The 20,355-nt window shown below is 47.3% G+C and overlaps 1 protein-coding gene across 9 annotated transcripts in view; it reads right to left on the minus strand.

The window, feature by feature from the left end:
* The window catches only part of EPHX2 (epoxide hydrolase 2), a 101,531-nt gene that overhangs the window by 35,364 nt on the left and 45,812 nt on the right, over positions 1-20,355 (minus strand). The window lies entirely within an intron of this gene.

Raw genomic sequence — 20,355 nt, forward strand, 5'->3', positions numbered from 1 at the left:
CATTGAACCTGGGACCTTCTGCCACTGAGCTAGGACCCCTCCTCTTGATTTAAAACTCCCCAAGATCTGCTCGAGCTTTTTTTGTTTTTGGTCTCTAATCCCAAATGGACTTTTCACTCCCCCCTCCCCCTCTGCCGTTCTATCAATGGACACTTTTCCCCTGATTGATCGGAATGTCAGGAGCATTCTATGACATCACAAGAAAATAACCAATGGCTGGCAACCAGGCAAGCGACTACAAGTCTACAGCATATCACTTGTTGAACTCCATCCTGGGTTGAGGCTACCAACAGGAAGCCTTTGCACACCGGCAGAGAGTCACTCCAGCTTGAAAGAACCACCCTTGTCAAGTTATCTTGAAAAGGCAGGAGAAGAAAATGAAAAATGACCTGGTCCAAGCGACCAGGCCCTAGCTTAACTTTTATTTTATTATTTTACTATTTATTTATTTATTTATTACATTTATATCCCATCTTTTTTCCTCCTTAAGGAACCCAAGGCGGCATACATAATCCTCCTCCTCTCCATTTTATCCTCACAACAACAACCCTGTGAGGTAGGTTGGGCTGAGAGTCTGTGACTGGCCCAAAGTCACCCAGTGAGCTTCCGTGGCTGAGTGAGGACTAGAACCTGGATCTCCCGACTCCCAGTCCAACACTCTAGCCTCTTCACCACACTGGCTCTCTTGAAGCAAACATTCTGGCTTTTAAAGTGCCATCCGTTTGCACAAGATATGACAGTTCATTGTCGCCTCTCCTTCCACCAACCTCTTTCCTTGCTTGTTCCAAAAGGCCACAGAAACAAGGCAAGACCCCAGAACACCCTTTGCTTGATCTAGACGGGATTTTCTTCCAAGATCTAATCAGTCCTGGATGCTGGGAAGAGGCGGGCTCCTTCTGAGCTAAACGGCCCTCCTCAGCAGTGGCCTAGGACAGCCCTGGGCGAGGGGCCAGACTTTTGCTGAAGCAGCCGTTGGCTTTATCCAGAGGGTCCCTACAAGCCTGTGGTTTTAAAGCCCAAAGCTATAAGGTCATGGCACCATCTCCTCCTCCATCTCCCTGGGTCTCCATGTCCTCCCTCCATCTCCCTGGCAATTCTTTCCTTGCACATTTCTGCTGCCAAGGAAATTAAATCCAGGCATTTTAATATGTTTTTATCTTTTAATTATATTTCTGTAAGTGGAGGTTACAGCCCAATCCACCAAAGACAGAAGTAACATGCTTCCATCTTTGTAACAGATCAGCAGGCAGAGAACTCAACGTTCAATTTAAGGGAAACCAGCTCAATCACAACATGCATCCCAAGTATCTTGGGGTCACACTGGATAGGATACTTTCCTATAAAGAACACTTGATGAAGACTGCTGCCAAACTGAGAAGTAGAAATAACATTCTACATGAACTACGTGGCACTAGCTGGGGCTCAACAGCAGATACGCTGAGAAAGACCGCACTCAGTCTGGTTTACTCAGCAGCAGAGTACTGTGCCCCAGTGTGGCTTAATAGTCCGCACACGAGAAAGATCGATACACAACTGCATGAGTCAATGCGTATTGTTAGTGGGATGATACGATCTACTCCCACATACTGGCTGCCTGTTTTGAGCCATATACCACCTCCGGATGCAAGACAAAAGAGCGCCCTTCTTCAAGAATACCCAAAGATTATTGACAATCTCCAGCTACCAATATTAAATGTTACCTACTTGGAGCGAAACAGGTTAAGATCGAGACATCCAGCCATTTCTACTGCTAAAGCTCTTCTAGAAGATGATTTCAATAACCACAACACGTGGAAACAACATTAGCTAGGAAACTGCCCTCCACAATGCCGAAGCTTGCCCTGCATCTTGGAAAAAGCACCTGGATTTGACCAGCCCTGTGTGATACGGACAACCTTGAACTGAATTCGCACGGGTCATGGTAGATGTGCAGATGCCCTTTATAAATCATCAAATTGTGATTGTGGGGCTGAAAAACAAACTATCCAACATATAGTGAAAGAGTGTCAAAACTGAGCCTACAATGGAGACTTTGCTGATCTCCTGGCTGTGACAACTGAAGTAAAAAACTGTACCTGTAACCTAGACATACATTTGTAATATTCCTGTCTATATTTTATATTCTACATTTCATATTTATTATGTTCTATGTTTTTATTGTAATACGATGTAAATGTGCCATACGATAAATAATAAATTTTAATTATATTTTTGTATTTTACCTCTATTTCATCATTAGTCTCCTTGAGCACTATTTTAATGAAAAGGTGGGATATAAATTAAATAAACAAATGAATGAATGAAAGCTGCTTAATACTAGGTTAAGAGTATTGCCCTGTCTACACCCGTACGATCTTCTCTGACTGGTAGCAGCTGTCCAGGGTCTGGGGCAGAGAGAGGTCGTTCAAATGAATGGCTGCCTCATCCTTGTGGCTGGAGATGCCAAGGACTGAACCTGGGACCATCTGTATGCAAAGCATGTGCTCTGCCACAGAACTACAGTACCCCCCCGCCACATAGTCCAGTCCAGATCCCCTTTGTTAACGGTAACATTTTAACCAGCACACATTTTAGCTCTGCAGCGAGCGAAGCCAGACGAATAGACACCTTTGTCTTCAGAAATGCACGCCTTTGTTGGCAGCAGGTGTGTGTGTCTGTGTGTGTCTGTGACATACACGTAGGCGCACGCACGCACACGCAACTTATTAGTTAAGAAACCACATTAATTCACCACTAGGAACCAGGTTGGCTTTATTTAACCATTCTCAGTTTGGTGGGGGAGCCAAAGATTTGGAAGCTCATCAAATAACAAAGACGTTCTTCTGCATAATTTCTTAAATTTATTAGATGCTTTTCTCTAAAAAAGGCTCAAAGCGTCTTACAACAGAGCTTTACAACATACAAGATTCAAAACAATTTAAAATAGCTAAGCATATTTCAAAATTATTCACAAGCTGAGTATGAGCCAACAATGGGATGTGGCTGCAAAAAAGGCAAATGCTCTTTTGGGCTGCATTAATAGAAGCATAGCTTCCAAATCCCAGGAAGTACTAGTACCCCTCCACTCAGCACTGGGTAGGCCTCATCTGGAGTACTGTGTCCAGTTCTGGGCACCACACTTGAAGAAGGATGCAGACAAACTGGAGAGGGTTCAGAGGAGGGCAACAAAGATGATCAGGGGACTGGAAACAAAGCCCTATGAAGAGAGACTGAAAGACCTGGGCATGTTTAGCCTGGAGAAGACTGAGGGGAGATATGATAGCGCTCTTCAAGTACTTGAATGGTTGTCCCAGAGAGGAAGGCCAGGATCTCTTCCTGATCATCCCAGGGTGCAGGACACAAAAGAATGGGCTCAAGTGACAGGAAGCCAGATTCCGGCAGAACATCAGGAAAAACTTCCTGACTGTTAGAGCAATATGACAATGGAACCCATGACCTAGGGAGGTGGTGGGCTCTCCCACACTGGAGGCATTCAAGACAAGGCTGGACAGCCACCTGTCAGAGATGCTCTGACTTGGATTCCTGCATTGAGCAGGGGGTTGGACTCGATGGTCTTATAGGCCCCTTCCGACCCTACTATTCTATGATTCTATGAAAATGCAAGACCCAGTAAAAAAGGGATGCAGAACTAAATCCGGCCCTCTGGCGATCCCAATCTGGCCCTCCAGGGTTCCTCAGAAGGTCATGCCCCCTCCCCTGACCCCACCCTCTTTCCACCCACCACTGCTTATTTGGTGCTTTCCTGGCTGTTGTGGCTGAAATGCCTCCCCTAAGGCTTAGTGATTGGCAATAAGAGCTTTAAGCTACAATAGGCTGGTATTTCTGGCCTCACTGCTTCTGTCTTCAGCCCCACCCACTACTGGAATGAAGCCCCGAGAACGTCTCCAAAATGGAACTGGGCCTTTTGGCTGAAAGCGTTGAAAGCCAGCACCTTGAACTGGGTTCGGAAACATACAGGCGGTCAGTGCAAGGGGGCCAGAATATGCTCAGACCTTCTGGTCCTCGCTATCCGTCCAGCCGTCACCTTTTGCACAGGCTGCAGTTTCCAAACCCTCTCAGAGCTTGAGATTTAATTTTGTGCAAAGACGCCCCCCGTCCCCCCCTTGACTGTGCACTGTGGGACAGGCGGCCACTGCATCCTTCAGCAGAGAGCAAGCATGATAGATCCTGCACTCAGAGAGCGCAGGATCCTTCAGCACAGAGCAAGCATGATAGATCCTGCACTCAGAGAGCGCAGGGTCTATCATGCTGTCAGCTCAACAGCTTCCATCAACATGCAGCTGTGGGCGCTTTGGATTTGCAATCTCTCTCCTCACACCAAGCTCCTGCTTATGCCTCATCAGCAGCTGTTTCCTGAACCTGACCTGGCGTAGTAAATATTTCTTCTGACTGAACAGGCTCCTTTGCTGAGCGGTTTGCCCAACAAGCTGCATGCCAGCAAATGAGATGGGGATGGTGCCTGCAGCAGCAGCAAATGTTTATAAAGAAGATCCAAGCGCTTGTTGGGGGAAGAAGCAGTGACAAGCAGGGCAGCCTAGAAAAACACAGGGCTTAACAATGATGATTATGATGGTTCCTGAAAGTCTCCATGCAAAAGGGTTAGCGTGACCACTTTCTATGGCATGCTTTTACAGGTCCTCTTCATACAAGAGCACCTGTCAGTGGCCCAAGACCTCTGCAGTAAGTTGCCACTGGGGGTCCACCAGGCCCCATCATCGCAGGCATTTATTTATTTATTTAATTTAAAACATCTGTATCCTGCCCTATATCATTAAGATCTCAGAGCAGTGCACAGATAATATCAATTTAAACAGTATAAAACAATAAATAATTTAAACAGCTAAAACATATTAAACCACTGAACAAGCTAATACCAATTAAAATCTAAAACAATAAAACACTTAAAACATTGTGCTGCTTTAGGGAATGCATTCAGCCCTCAAAGGCTTTGGTAAAAAGCCATGTTTTTACTTGGCACCGAAATTAAACCAATGCATGCACCAATTGGGCCTCCAAGGGGAGGGTATTCCACAACTGGGGTGCCACAGCAGCGAAGGCCCTCTCCCACGTCCCACCATAGTGTATGTCTCGCACTGGTGGGACACAGAAGAAGGCCCCTCCAACAGATCTCAGTCCTTGGGTTGGCATATATAGGGAGAGGCACTCCCTCAAATATCGAGGGATACTTTAGGAAGGCCCTGAAAACTTACTACTTTACTCTGGCCTTCCCCTAATTATGTTTTATCTGACTGGGCTGTAGCTGCAGTTGTGTGTTGTAGGTTTTGTTTTATGCTGGTGTTGTTGTTTATTAGAATCTTGGCTTCTGCTGCTTTTACTACTGCCTCAGTTTTTATTATGTGAGCTGCACACTGCCAATGGGGGGGAGGGGAGCCTAAATAAAGGCAGAATTCCAACACAGAAGGCATTTCAATGTTGGAATGAATATGTTACATGAATGCAGCCTCAGAGGCATGTGACATATTACATCAGTCTGAGCCTTAGAGACTCAGAGCTCATCAAAGCTGAAAATTCATTTTAAGAATTTGCTTGAAGTATTTATATCCCCCCCCCCCATTTCCAAGTACATCTAGGGAACCGCTGGCTGAGGAAAAAGCCACCCATGGGGGGAAGGATTGTAAAGGAAAATCAGAAAGCACCTCCACCCTTGCCCACCACTAGGGGCGTGCAAGAATTCCATTTTGATTTTTTTTTAACCACAACATGCCCCATTCACAAGTCTGAGCTCGGAAAAAGTTCACACGTTCCCAAGTCTGCATTTGCAAAATGCATACTTCAGAAAAACACACACTTTCAAGTGTGCATTTAAAAACAAAAAACACATTTTCACGCTTTCGCCAATGGGGGAAAAGTATACGTTTGGGTGGGCATTTAAAAAAAAATATGTACCAAAATGCACAGTTTGCCTGTTCAAATGAAAAGAAAAACAGATCACAATCAGAAATGGGAGTGAGGTGGTCTGAGCTTCAAGGCAGAGCTCAGAGAATCACGGCCAGCTTGAGCACAATGGCCCACCACCGCTGCTTTGCACATCAGCTGCAGATACGGGCCTAGGAATCGTGTGCCCACTGCTGAACGTGTAAAAACTACTGTCTGTCTCCAGCCTAGGAGGTAGAGAGCACCCAGTCAACCAGCAAAAAGCGTAAGTTCACAGCTTCCAGGGGGAAGGCTCCTAGCACTACAAAAACATCTTTCTGCTGTCAGCTGCAAGAATGCACTGCATCTTTTCTTCCTTAGTGGATTTTCTGTAGTAAGAAGATGGAAGAAATAGTGGAAAACATGTGAGGCTTACAAGTGGATGACAATGACATCTGCAACCTCTGTAAAACTACATGAAGGAGGTATGGCCATTCATCTGGAAGCTTTGCCTGGACCCTCCCAAAGTCAGAGCCTCAAAATGTGCCCCAACGCAAGGGCAATCTGCCTTGTGTCAATGTGCCCTGCCCGCAGGGTATTCCGGCCTGTTGTAGGATCACGTGAGGGTTCTTTAACCCTCAAACAATCCACCCCCCACTGGGTTTGGATGACACAACAACCCCCAGTCAAGGGTTGAATATGCAAAATGCCAACTGGTCCACACCACGGCCCACCGTGGTGGCTTAAACAACCCACAGTGGGCTGTTTGGTCGTCTGAACCGGCCCAATATATTGTTGCTGGGAAAACTGATTTCCTCCCAGTTACTGTGAGGACTGCAGCTAAGCTGAGGAAACAGGGAAGTCTGAGGGGGGTGGCAGGTGATGTCAGCGTCCTTGCGAATCCCAAAGTGCCGGTGCTGCATCCCTGTGAGCCCCGGCTCTGCAACAACACTAGGAAAGACTCTGCTCCAGACCTTGGAGATCAGCGGACGGTCCAAGAGGGCAGCACTGGGCTCAGGGTCGGCCCTACAACGAGGCAGAGTGAGCTAACTGCCTTGGGCTGCAGATGTTCCCCTCTCTTGGAGGACAGAGCTGTGAGACACACAGCCTGTTTTGCAGCCCCTAACTGACTGCTGCCCTCAGGTGCCACAGAGGACGATACCCACCTTTGCTGGCGTTGGAGAAAGGCTCAACTGCCAGTCCAGTCAGGTTCTTATGTGGGATGGGAAGGGGGTGGGGGCATCATCCTGTTCTTTGCCTCAGGCAGCAAAAGGTCTGGGGCTGATCCTGCTTTGGTTAGACGGACCAGCAAGTATACGGCAGCTTCACATGTACACACGCAGCTGAATATCCACATCTCAAGCCACTGTTTCCTGAAACATGAAATGGTGTCCCCAGAACTACGCTCTCCACTAGCATCAAAACACAGACGGTGGCCCACGACAGTGTGCGTGACCCAGCTAAGAATAGCAGTACTCCCAAAATCAATTAAAAATGTGAGAGGCAATCTCCTTCTGGCATTTTGGTTTCAAAAGCCTTTCACAAAGTTTCACACACAGCAACTGTTGAAAGGAAGTGTTAATTGGATTTCTTCTGGGCTTCGGTGGTGTCACAGAAGGGCCAAAACGCAAGCTCTCTTATCAGGCCCGGAGCCTCCACATGGTGGCTTAGTCTCTTCAGCAAGGATGTGACAAAATGAATTTCTCCATTTCAGGTTGTGACAGATCTTGTCTGATCTCGGAAGCTAAGCAGAGCCATTAGTACTTGGATGGGAGGCCGCCTGGGAAGCAGGCTTCCTGCATTAAGCAGGGGGTTGGACTCGAAGGTCTTGTAGGCCCCTTCCAACCCTATGATGCTATGAGACAAACTGTCCCCATTTTTGTGCCACTCATTCCCATCAACTCCAAAATCACAGATCCTAGACCGATGGAAAACAAACCAATTGTGCTAGGGAGAACTTGGAAAAAACAGGACCGGAACAAGCACAAAATCTGAGACCCTCCTCCTCACAAGATTTGCCACACATTTGCCCTTCCTGCTCCATCAATGGGTTGAGCCACCCTCACCCCCAAATCTAGTCTACAGTAATCACAAAGAGTAGAAAATAAAGTGTTACGTCTTTCATTGCACAACTGGACACCTCTAAGTGAAGCTGACTGAGCCAAGTTATTTTCTAGGAAGAACCTGACTATATTGTTTTTTGCACTGCACTTAGTAGAATTTTAAGGGCTTAAATAACAGGCAGATGTGAGACTGACCACCCAGGAGGACCCAGGTTCGAGGTTCCTGACAGCTGGCATCCTGTGCGACAAACAGAAGTTGTCATAGACACACAACCCCCCTCCAACTTGGGATTGTGGGAGAGAAGCATAAATCATTCTCTCATCCACCAGAGAACATAGGCAGAAGAGAAGGCAGAATACAAGTTATATTCTGTTGCAATAGCTCCTGCTCATATATCTAAAGCCTAGAAGAGCGCTGGAGTGATCCCTCGAGATGCATCACATACTTTTAATTAAAACTTGCAAATGCATTTGCAAACAGCTGAGAATTGCCCTGAAAGGAAGAGAGATTTGCTCACTCCGCTCTGAGAGTTCAGCAAACAAGCCAGGCTAATTATTAAAACACAAAGGAAATATTTTTCTTTTCTTTTCGAAGAAGGATCAAATGCATACTCTCCAACAACGCAAGAAAAAACAACTATCGACCACCATAGAGCAGCATTTGAATACCATGCACAGTGGAAAGGCAGGTTATATTTTAAATCAGGGGTGCAAAACATCAGACCTGGGTGCAAAACATCAGACCTGGGTGCAAAACATCAGACCTGGGGGCAAACCTGGCCTGCGCAGGCCTCCCCAGAGAGCCCCACCCCTTCCGCTGGCCCCACCCCCTTTTCCCTGATCACCAGTCATTTGGTGGTTTCCTGGCTTTTGTGCATTTCCTCCCCTTTCTAAAAGGCTGGGATGCCTCCCCTAAGGCTTTGTTACTGGCAGCAAACGCTTTTAGCAAAAATACACTGGTATTTTTGGCATTTCCATCCTGCTGCTTTTGCAACGCAGCTTCTCCAACATTGAATTTTTGCTGAAAGATGTTCACCACCTGTTCTAAAGAAAGGAAAAGAAAGGAAAAAAGGAACACAGGAAGCTGCCTTATACAGAGCCAGACCATTGATCCCCCTGGACTGGTCCTGTCAACACTGACTGGCAGTGACTCTCCAGGGTTTCAGGTAAGAATTTTTCCTAGCCTACTTGGAGATGCCAGGGATTGAACCAGAGTCTTTCTACATGCAAAGCCGGTGCTCTCCCTCTGAGCCACGGCCCCTCCATTCAACTGCTTCAAGCATTTCACATCTCACCGGACAGGTAGAATGAATAAAAATCAAACTTTATAAAGAATGGTAGATAACTTGTCTCTCAGGATCAGAGCCATGGTTCTTAACCTTCTTCCATAATTACTGCTGGGCAGCAGATGGCATGAGGGACCTTTAATCAGCAAGCAAATTAAGTGAAAGGGCTGCACACAGCTCAATGTGGGCAGGTTTCTCGCACCGATTTTCATCATTCGTGCTCACAGAGTACTTACATGTTCAAAGCCTTGCCTTCCAATGTTAATGAAATTCAATACTGGCTCCTGCCACAGCACAGAGAGGCTGGGGAGGGGTGGGGGGCAAAGATAAAGGAAAGAAAGAAAAAGGGAACTGCCAAACCTCTTCGTGCGCTAGACGGAGATTGTGCGCACACAACTTGGACGTGAAAAGGGTGGAGGAATGGTTTGCAGCAGAGGACAGCATGGAACGAAGGTTGCAGCTGAGAAAGTGAGAAGTGGGTGTTGTTGACAGAGCTGGTTGGTTGGAGAGTCATTTGAGTTAAGATCGAGAGAGACAGTGAGCGGAATCACCAGCCCCAGGAAACCTCATGGCTGAGCGGAGATCGGGACCCAGTCTCCCCAGTCCAAAGTAAGCACTCAATCCGCTACACCACAGTTACCAACAAATAATATTTTGGCTCAATGGTGTGTGCAAAACCAGCAACACTGATCAGAGCTCATCTTCTTCCCACCCCTCTTTTTCCGACTGTCTCCCCCACGGCCTGACCCCAGGCTTTCTGGGAGACCACACAAAAGAATTAAAGCCAGAATTTACTTCCCACCTATGCCTGGGTCTTTGCTTTGGGCCTCAGTTACTCCGCTTGACCCCCAGACGCCCACCAGGCCTGTTCAGAAAAGCAGGCAGATGGTCCAGCACCAAAGCGCAGTGCATTATGCTGCTATCGATCGGACAAAGCCCACCGGAATTGGGGTCACAGGTTGAGAATAAAAAGCTCCTCAGAACTTTTCTTCCTGTTCACTGTGGAGGAAATTCAAATCAAGACAACAAAGCCAAGAACGTGGGGCAGCGGGGGGCGGGGGGGAGGCTGTAGCTGCACGTGCCAAGGCCAGGGGCAACACAGGGAGTGAGTCAGCCATGCGCCTGCCCACCCACCAGGTGGAGAGAAGCGGATGAAGCAATAGCAATGAAATGCCCAGAGAGTTACTGGGTTTGATTTCTCAGCCCAGCTTCACACTTTCCACCATATTTGAGGGGACGCTGAAGTCAGAGCCAGCATCAAGGCGATGCGTGGCTGGGCACTGCCGAGGTCCCATACACCAGCAGGGCCCACTGAAAAGAGCCCCCTGGAGCTGCTCCTCCTCTTCTCCATTGCAAGCGGCTTGTTCGCTGCCTCTTGCCCTGGCCCAGACAATGGTGGTAGTGCAGAGGAGCAGCACGGGATGCCCCGGCCTCTCTGCCTGCCAAGCCAGCAAGTGGACCAAGGAGAGAGACGAGGACGGGCAAAAGCAGCTGGAGACACTGGTGGTGAGGAGGCAGACTCACCGAGGGAGGGGCCCACGGGGGCTGTCTTGGCCCAGGGGCCTCCAAAACCCGGAGCCCGCACTAGCTGGAGTGACAACTGACCCTGCTCCCAACCATCCGAAGTCAAGCTCCCGACAGGGACTCACTCACACCGTCTTTCTGTATGTGTGCTCGCTAACTAGCCCTCCACTCCTTCAGACCCAGGTGCCACATTTACCAGCCACCTCTCTTCCTTGGCTCCTGGAAGCTCTTGCCTGGCCCTTCTTTAGGTATCACCTGGGTGGATTCAGACACTTCAGGAGCCACTTGGAAAATCTGGCCAAGCTGTGGGCACCTGTGCTTCCTCCCAAACACAGTGCCAAGTGCTCATTTTGACGTAGGACGCCTTATAGAGGGGCATGCTTTGTTTCTGAAATTAAAGCAACTTTCTGAATCCAGTGCTGGAAGCCAAATTCAGATGGAAGACAGCTGCAGGTTTACAAAACCAGCTCAAAGTGGATCATTATGACAGCTGGTGTATGAGCAGAGATCTAACTGGTATGTTGTGAGGCCTGGAGTGGCGCAATTTGCTGTGGGCACACAAAGGTGCATCACGCCACTTGCCCAGTGAAGCCTGGGCCGTTCAGAATACATGCTCCTGTCAGTGTAGCTCCACCACTTCCTCTGTGCAGCCCCACCCAGTGTTTAGTTTATTGATCACACTAACTGGGTTTTAAACATCTAGATCAGCCTTCCCGAAGCTGGTGCCCTCCAGATGTGATGGATTACAACTTCTAGCATCCCCGAGCACATGGACTTGTGCTACATACTGACTTCATTCGCACAACAGAACAACCCACAGGGGCTTGTCAGTGTTGTTTTTTTCATTACGTTCGAACCCAGCACAGTGGCTTCAGGGTGGTTTGTTATGGCTTGTTGTTGAGTTGTTCGGGGTGGCTTATTTTCAGAGTGACTTGTCATGACGTGAGAACCTGGCACGATGGCTTGTGTGCGGGTTGTGCCAAAAGGCTACAGAGTCGCTTGGCAAAAGTGGCAGAAAACCCAACTGGTCTGCTTGCTGCCTCGCGATCTCACTAGCTGTATGTCAGGCTGGCAACACTTGTGTGCCTGGTTCCTGTTCGCATTTGCAATCGTTGCTCGCTCTGCATGAATGGGAGAATTGTGCAAACTGAGCAGCAATCAACCATGAGATTTGCGCAAACTTCCTAACTGGCAGACCTTTTTCTTTTTTTTCCAGAAACGGATGCAAATTTAGTCATACCAAAATATAGGGGAAATAATCTCAAAGATCCAAAATACACATTACACCCCCCAGGTTTTTAAAGCATGAAAATGCAGATGGGGGGGGGGGGCTTTTTAACTTAAAAAAAAAAAACCTTTGGGGAGTATTTGCACAAATTTGCTTTAAGTAAACATTAGTTAATGTGAATTTGTGCAAATCTCCCCCAAAGTGGAAAAAATATAGGTAAAAAGGTGCAAATCCCTCTAAAATCCTCATTTTCACACTTTAGCCCATGGGGGGAAAATGCATATTTTTAGTCTCTGGGTTTTTTCCCTGTATTTTTGTATGACTAAATTTGCATACAATTCTGGAAAGTAAAACAAACAAAAAGATGCCTGACAATACATGAAACACAGATGGAACTGATTTAATGAAGTATTATTCTTAAAAAAAAACTTGTGTTACAAAAGACACTGCGATACATCCCAGGAGTGAGCGGGAGGACAAAGGGGGAAACAAACCACGGCAAACCCTCAAACATGGCAGGGTTGTCTGATGGCAGCCACATGGCTTAGTGATGGATTAAACAAGCCACCATGGTTTGTTTTCAGTGTGGCTTATTGTGATGGGCGAACTCGCCCACAGAGTGCTTCCAGATAGACCGCTCCTTGCACTAGCAATTAAAAGACATGGTGCAGCTAATTATTCCATCTTTTCCGGCTTAATGGTTATTTTCTCTGGAAAGAAGACAGAAGACACAGTGGAGAAACAGGAGGGTTGCAAATGTCTGACAATCTCGTCTGGACCCCCCATCCCCTGTGACGTTTGAAGCAGGGTCACTGCATGGTAAAAGCCTCGCCCAGAAGCACTCAGAGGTTTGCCAGTTAGCAGGAATCACACAGGAAGAACAGCGGTACTCCCTGTCCCTGCCGATACACACCAACAATCCCCACTAAGCCGCATGGCAGAGCAGCAAGACAGCTTCATAGCAAATCAAGGTCACTGTGTGAATTAAACATTTAACGCACCAAGTGATGTTCATTCCCTTTTAGTAATTCCTTTACTGCCATTTCCTCCCACAATTCAGCCGCTTAATCTAATGCCATTCCAGCGTCCTTGCTCGGCCAAGTGCCGAACTTTCACTGCTCTAAACAAATTATTCCAACAGCGGTCATGCCAGCAAATCTCATTCTGCAGAGGGCACTGAACAGCCACTGACCTTAGCAAGGTGGCAAACATATGGCAAGGAATATTTTCTGCAGTAGGGGAGAGACAAGAGCTTGGTTTGGGAGCCACCAGATCAAGGCACGTAGGAGACAGAGAGAAACATGAAGAATTTCAGAGGTGTTCCTAGGAACAGAGAAACTGGGGGTACTTCCAAGAAGGCTTTTATCAAGTCAACACCCTGCCTCATTCACAGAATAATTTTTGTGTGTGTGTGTGTGTGGGGGGGGAGTTCTAGATGATGGCATCTGCCACTCATAACCCGCCCATGTTTTCCCGCCACTTTTTTTTTTTAACACAGAAAATCCTCCAAGAAGAAAAAGAAGGAACAGCTGCCCAAAGCCTTCTAATCAGTAGTGCCAGGAGCCCTCTGACAGGAAGCACCTTTAAACCTGCCTGATTTCCTTTAAGTTTAGAGTTAGGCTAGCCCATAGCCAAGACAGCAATCCACAAAAGCTACTAGCTCACAGATAAGACCATCGAGTCCAATTCCCTTCTCAATGCAGGAATCGAAGTCAAAGCATCCCTGACAGAGGGCTGTCCAGCTTCATCTTGAACACCTCCACAATGGGAGAGCCCACCACCTCCCTAGGTAATGGGTTCCATTGTCGCATTGCTCTAACAGTAGGGATGGCAGAGAATTCTGCCACGGATTCCAGTGAGGCCGGATTCTTTAGAATCCGGCCCCCCAGAATCCATGGCGGAACGGCCTCCTGCCCCCCCGCGGAATCCCCCCGGGATGGCGCTTACCTGGGGCGGATGCAGCGGCGGTTCCAGTGGTGGCTCCAGCTGCTGGTCTCCTGGCCGGCTGCAGCTGGGCTGCCGCCACTGCCATTGCAGCCGTGATAGGCTACATAAGAATTTACATAGCCTATCACAGCTAACCACCCAAAAAACAAAAAACCCAGCGTACGCAAATGGCGGCGGCTACAGCGGCCACCATTTGCATTCCCTATTTTTCACCGATTTATCTTACGTAAATATTTACGTAAGATAAAACAGTGAAAAAAAGGGGAACGCAAATAGCGTAGTGAGTGCTATTTGCGTTCCTTTATTTTTCGCCGTTCTAGCCTACGTAAATATTTACATATAAATATAAATATATTTATAAATATTTACGTAGGCTAGAACGGCAAAAAATAAAGGAACGCAAATAGCGCCCATTACGCTATTTGCCCCCTTCATGGATCACTGCCTTGCTGTGGCGAAGGGGCTTGCGTAACTCAGTGAAGCCATAAGCTATGCCGTGCAGGGCCATCCAAGACGGACAGGTCATGGCAGAGGGTCCTGACAAAATGTGGTCCACTGGAGAAGGAAATGGCAACCCACTCCAGTATTCTTGCCAAGAAAACCCCATGGAACGTATCACAAGGCTAAAAGAGATGACGCCGGAAGATGAGCCCCTCAGGTCGGAAGGTGTCCAATATGCTACTGGGGAAGAGCAGAGGGTATTTCCAAGTAGCGCCAGAAAGAGTGAAGCGGCTGGGCCAAACCCGAAAGGACACTCAGCTGTGGATGTGTCTGGCGGTGAAAAGAAAATCCGATGCTGTAAAGAACAATATTGTTTAGGAACCTGGAATGTCAGATCAATGAATCAAGGTAAGCTGGAGGTGGTCAAACAGGAGATGGCAAGATTGAACATCGACATCTTGGGAATCAGTGAACTAAAATGGACAGGCATGGGCGAATTTAATTCAGGTGACCATCATATCTACTATTGTGGGCAAGAATCCCTTAGAAGAAATGGAGTAGCACTCATAGTCAACAAAAGGGTGGGAAAAGCAGTACTGGGGTACAATCTGAAAAATGATAGAATGATCTCAGTACGAATCCAAGGCAAACCATTCAACATCACAGTAATTCAAGTCTATGCCCCAACCACTGAGGCCGAAGAAGCTGAGGTTGATGGGTTCTATGAAGACCTACAACACCTTCTAGAACTAACACCCAAAAAAGATGTCCTCTTCATCATAGGGGATTGGAATGCTAAAGTAGGAAGTCAAGAAATCACCGGGATAACAGGCAGGCATGGCCTTGGTGTACAAAATGAAGCAGGACAAAAGCTAATAGAGTTTTGCCAAGAGAACATGCTGATCATAGCAAACACTCTTTTCCAACAGCACAAGAGGCGACTCTACACATGGACGTCACCAGATGGTCAATATCGAAATCAGATTGATTATGTCCTTTGCAGCCAAAGATGGAGAAGCTCCATACAGTCAGTCAAAACAAGACCTGGAGCTGACTGTGGCTCAGATCATGAGCTGCTTCTTGCAAAATTTCGGCTTAAATTGAAGAACGGAGGGAAAACCACTAAACCGTTCAGGTATGACCTCAGTCATATCCCTTCTGAATATACAGTGGAGGTGAGGAATAGATTTCAGGGATTAGACCTGATAGACAGAGTGCCTGAGGAACTATGGACGGAGGTCCGTAACATTGTTCAGGAGGCAGCAACGAAATCCGTCCCAAAGAAAAAGACATGCAAGAAAGCCAAGTGGTTGTCTGATGAGGCTTTACAAGTAGCTCACAAAAGAAGGGAAGCGAAAAGCAAGGGAGAAAGGGGAAGATATACCCAACTGAATGCAGAGTTCCAGAGAATAGCAAGGAGAGACAAGAACGCCTTCTTAAATGAACAATGCAAAGAAATCGAGGAAAACAACAGAATGGGGAAGACTAGAGATCTCTTCAAGAAAATTGGAGATCTCAAGGGAACGTTTTGTGCAAAGACGGGCATGATAAAGGACAAAGAAGGCAGGGACCTAACAGAAGCAGATGAGATTAAGAAGAGGTGGCAAGAATACACAGAAGAACTATACAGGAAAGATCTGAATGTCCCTGATAGCCCTGATAGTGCGGTCACTGAACTTGAGCCGGACATCCTCGAGAGTGAAGTCAAGTGGGCCTTAGGAAGCATTAGTAACAACAAAGCTAGCGGAGATGACAGTATTCCAGCTGAGCTATTTAAAATCCTAAAAGATGATGCTGTTAAAGTGCTGCATTCAATATGCCAACAAATCTGGAACACTCAACAGTGGCCACAAGACTGGAAAAGGTCAGTTTACATTCCAATTCCAAAGAAGGGCAACGCCAAAGAGTGTTCAAACTACCGCACAATTGCGCTCATTTCACATGCCAGCAAGGTGATGCTCAAAATCCTACAAGCTAGGCTTCAGCAGTATGCGAACCGAGAACTACCGGAAGTACAAGCTGGGTTTAGAAGAGGCAGAGGAACTAGAGATCAAATCGCCAACATTCGCTGCATCATGGAGAAAGCAAGAGAATTCCAGAAAAACGTCTATTTCTGCTTCATTGACTATGCTAAAGCCTTTGATTGTGTGGATCACAACAAACTGTGGCAAATTCTGAAAGTGATGGGAATACCAGACCACCTTACCCGTCTCCTGAGAAACCTGTACGAGGGTCAAGAAGCAACAGTAAGAACCAGACATGGAACAACCGATTGGTTCAAAATTGGGAAAGGAGTACGACAAGGCTGCATATTGTCACCCTGCTTATTTAACTTATATGCAGAGTACATCATGAGAAATGCTGGGTTGGATGAATCACAGGTCGGAATTAAGATTGCCGGGAGAATTATCAACAACCTCCGATATGCAGACCATACCACCCTAATGGCAGAAAGCGAAGAGGATCTCAAGAGCCTCTTGTTGAGGGTGAAAGAGGAGAGTGCCAAATCTGGTTTGAAACTCAACATTAAAAAAACTAAGATCATGGCATCTGGCCCCATCACTTCCTGGCATATAGAAGGGGAAGAAATGGAAGCAGTGACAGATTTTACTTTCTTGGGCTCCAAGATCACCGCAGACGGTGACTGTAGCCCTGAAATTAAAAGACGCTTGCTCCTTGGGAGGAAAGCTATGGCCAACCTAGACAGCATAGTAAGAAGCAGAGACATCACCTTGCCGACAAAGGTCCGTCTAATCAAAGCTATGGTTTTCCCAGTAGTAATGTATGGCTGTGAGAGCTGGACTATAAGGAAGGCTGAGCGCCGAAGAATTGATGCTTTCGAACTGTGGTGCTGGAGAAGACTCTTACGAGTCCCCTGGACTGCAAGGAGGTCAAATCAGTCCATCCTAAAGGAAATCAACCCTGAGTGCTCATTGGAAGGACAGATAATGAAGCTGAAGCTCCAATATTTTGGCCACCTAATGCGAAGAGAAAACTCCCTGGAAAAGACCCTGATGCTGGGAAAGACTGAAGGCAAAAGGAGAAGGGGACGGCAGAGGATGAGATGGCTAGATAGCATCACGGATGCAATGAATATGAACTTGAGCACGCTCCGGGAGAGAGCGCAGGACAGGAAGGCCTGGCGTGCTATGGTCCATGGGGTCACGAAGAGTCGGACACGACTGAACGACTGAACAACAACAACAACAACGCTATTTGCATTCCCCTTTTTTTCATCGTTTTATCTTATGTAAATATTTACGTAAGATAAATCGGCGAAAAATAAGGAACGCAAATGGTGGCCGCCGTAGCCGCCATTTGCGAACACTGGGTTTTTTGTTTTTTTTTGGGGGGGGGGTTTAGCCGTGATAGGCTACATAAATTCTTACGTAGCCTATCACAGCTGCCTGGCTGGATGCAAATGGCGGCTGCTACAGCGGCCGCCATTTGCACCTGCAGCAGCTCGTCTGCGGCCGGAAATCCGGCTGCGGGTGGCCCTGGCCAGCTGCTCCACGGCCTGGCCGCAGAGCAGAGCCGGCCATCGAAGATTCCTGGGGGGAGGACTGGATCGCCTCCCCCCCCTCAAGGATTCCGGGGGGAGGGACGGAGCGCCTCCCCCCCACACCGCAAAAGATTCCGCGTAAAGGTAAGTCAGTTTCGTACATCCCTGTCTAACGGTCAGGAAGTTGTTCCTGATGTTCAGCCTGAATCTGACTTCCTGTTACATGAGCCCATTATTCTGTGTCCTGCACTCTGTGATGATCGAGAAGAGATCCTGGCCTTCCTCTCTGGGACAACTTTTCAAGGACTTGAAGAGCGCTACCCTATCTCCCCTGTCTTCTCTTCTCTAAACAGGCCCGGTTCTTTCAGTCTCTCCTCATCGGGCTTTGTTTCCAGTCCCCTGATCATCTTCATTGCCCTCCTCTGAACCCTCTCCAGCTTCTCTGCATCCTTCCTAAAGTGTGGTGCCCAGAACTGGACACAGTACTCAAGATGAGGCTTACCAGTGCTGAGTAGAGGGGAACTAGTACTTCACATGGTTTGGAAGCTATACTTACGTGGCTTGGGGCCACGAGTGCCTCTCCCAACACGAACCTACCCGTACACTACCCTCAACATCTAAGGCCCTCCTCTGGCAGCCTACACCAAGGGAAGCTCAGAAGACGGCACCAAGGGAGAGGGCCTTCTCGGTCGTGGCCCCCAAATTATGGACTAATCTCCCCGACAAGGCCTGCCTAGCGCCAACATTGTTTTCCTTTCAGCACCACTTTAAGACCTTTATCTTCTCCCAGGCATTCTGCAGCATATGATAAGTTTTAATGGATCCTGGAATGTCTTATGGTTATGGTTGTTTGCTTCTGAGATTGTTTGTCTGACGTTGGTTTAGATATATGTGTATCTTTTGTGTATATTGTGTCTTTATGTGTCTTTATGTAAATGGCTTTTAATTTCTGTATATTGTATTTTTGATGTTTTTAATTTTTGTAGACTACCCAGAGAGCTTTGGCTATTGGGCGCTATAGAAATGTAAATAAATAATAATAATAAACTTCTATTAATGCAACCCAAAATAGCATTTGCCTATTGGGTGGATCAGTTCCATCGAGTCTAGCATCTACCTCCCAGAGTAACCAAACTGATGCCTTCGGAAAGCCCACAACCGTAAGAACGTAATAAAGCTAACTCTACTCAAGAGAGTGCCTGCAACCCATTCTGAAAGAGATGTGTAAAAATGATCTATTCATCATGTCAACATAGGCACACTGAGGGACATTCTCCATGCCTGAAAGTTCCCACAGCTAGAAACATCCACAGGATCTCATGTTCACATGTCCCCCTCGCCCCCTTTAAACACAGCTTCTAGTTGCATCTTCTCTTTCCCTCATTATGCACACGCTCTTGAACCGCGGGAAAGAGCGGGGGTCTCTTCTTCATGAAATAGTTCTTGTTCTTAGGCAGAGGGAAAAGTGGCTTCGTAAATAACGCGGCAGTCTTTTTCAGGGCAGGGAGGATGTATGTGATTACACCTGCATGTTCTTTGCTTGCTTTAATGAGATTCCTAAGAGAAGGCCCTTCACCCCTTCTACCCATCACCTCTCACTGTACTCAAAGTTAAGAAGATTCTTTTAATCCCCAACTGGTGCAGCATTGGATGAAAAATGGCACGGGAAACCCAATGGACAGGAGAGTTTCTTTGGCCACTGGCTCTTCCCTCTCCTCAACAAGGAAAGAGAGAGAAACGAGATTCACAGAGAGCTGGGCATTCTTGTCTCTCTCTCTTCTTCCAACATCACTTTTGTTCTCTGCCTTCCAAGGGTTGCATGAACCCAAACAGAAGTTGAAGGAGAACAATGGTGTCAGGGCTGAGTTGGAGTCAGGCGCCGGGGGGGGGGGGGGATGTCAAAGCAGGAGTCGGAGTGAAAAGGAAAGCCACGACATGCCTGATAGACAAATGGCCACGTGGGCTGAGGATTGTAGGAGTCCAACACATCTGGAGGGCAATGGGTTGGGGAAGGCTGCAATAGAGCATTTCTGGTTATGATACCTTAACATTTTAATAAATACTGATGCAACAGATGGACCTAGAAAAACCAAGTAATCAAGCCTTGGTGCTCTCTGAAGTGGAGCACCCATGTCAAGGCTGTACCACTAGACTGCTAACGGGAACTTATGTGATGGAAGCTCCTCCACACACACGCAAATTGCTGCACACCTTTAAGTCAATGAAGTTGGAACCAAGGAAGTGACTCAACTGAGTTGCCACCACAAAAAAGCCCCTTTCTCTCCAGTCACCACTCATCTAATCTTTGAAGGCGGGGGCACCTGGTGTAAATGTTGGTGAACAAGATTTCAGAGAGGGGGACGGTTCCTGTGAGACTACCTCCATGAGAATCAAGCCCAAAACTAACAGCTTATTTAGGCCTGCAATTAATTCTGAAAGAGAAATGTAGCAGGTGCAGTGCAGAAGTGGGGTGTGTGGACTGTTCTTTCA

Source organism: Heloderma suspectum, chromosome 1 (genome assembly GCF_057233095.1).
Source record: "Heloderma suspectum isolate Gila_16-S chromosome 1, 16-S_ref, whole genome shotgun sequence".
NCBI classification, from domain to species: domain Eukaryota; kingdom Metazoa; phylum Chordata; class Lepidosauria; order Squamata; family Helodermatidae; genus Heloderma; species Heloderma suspectum.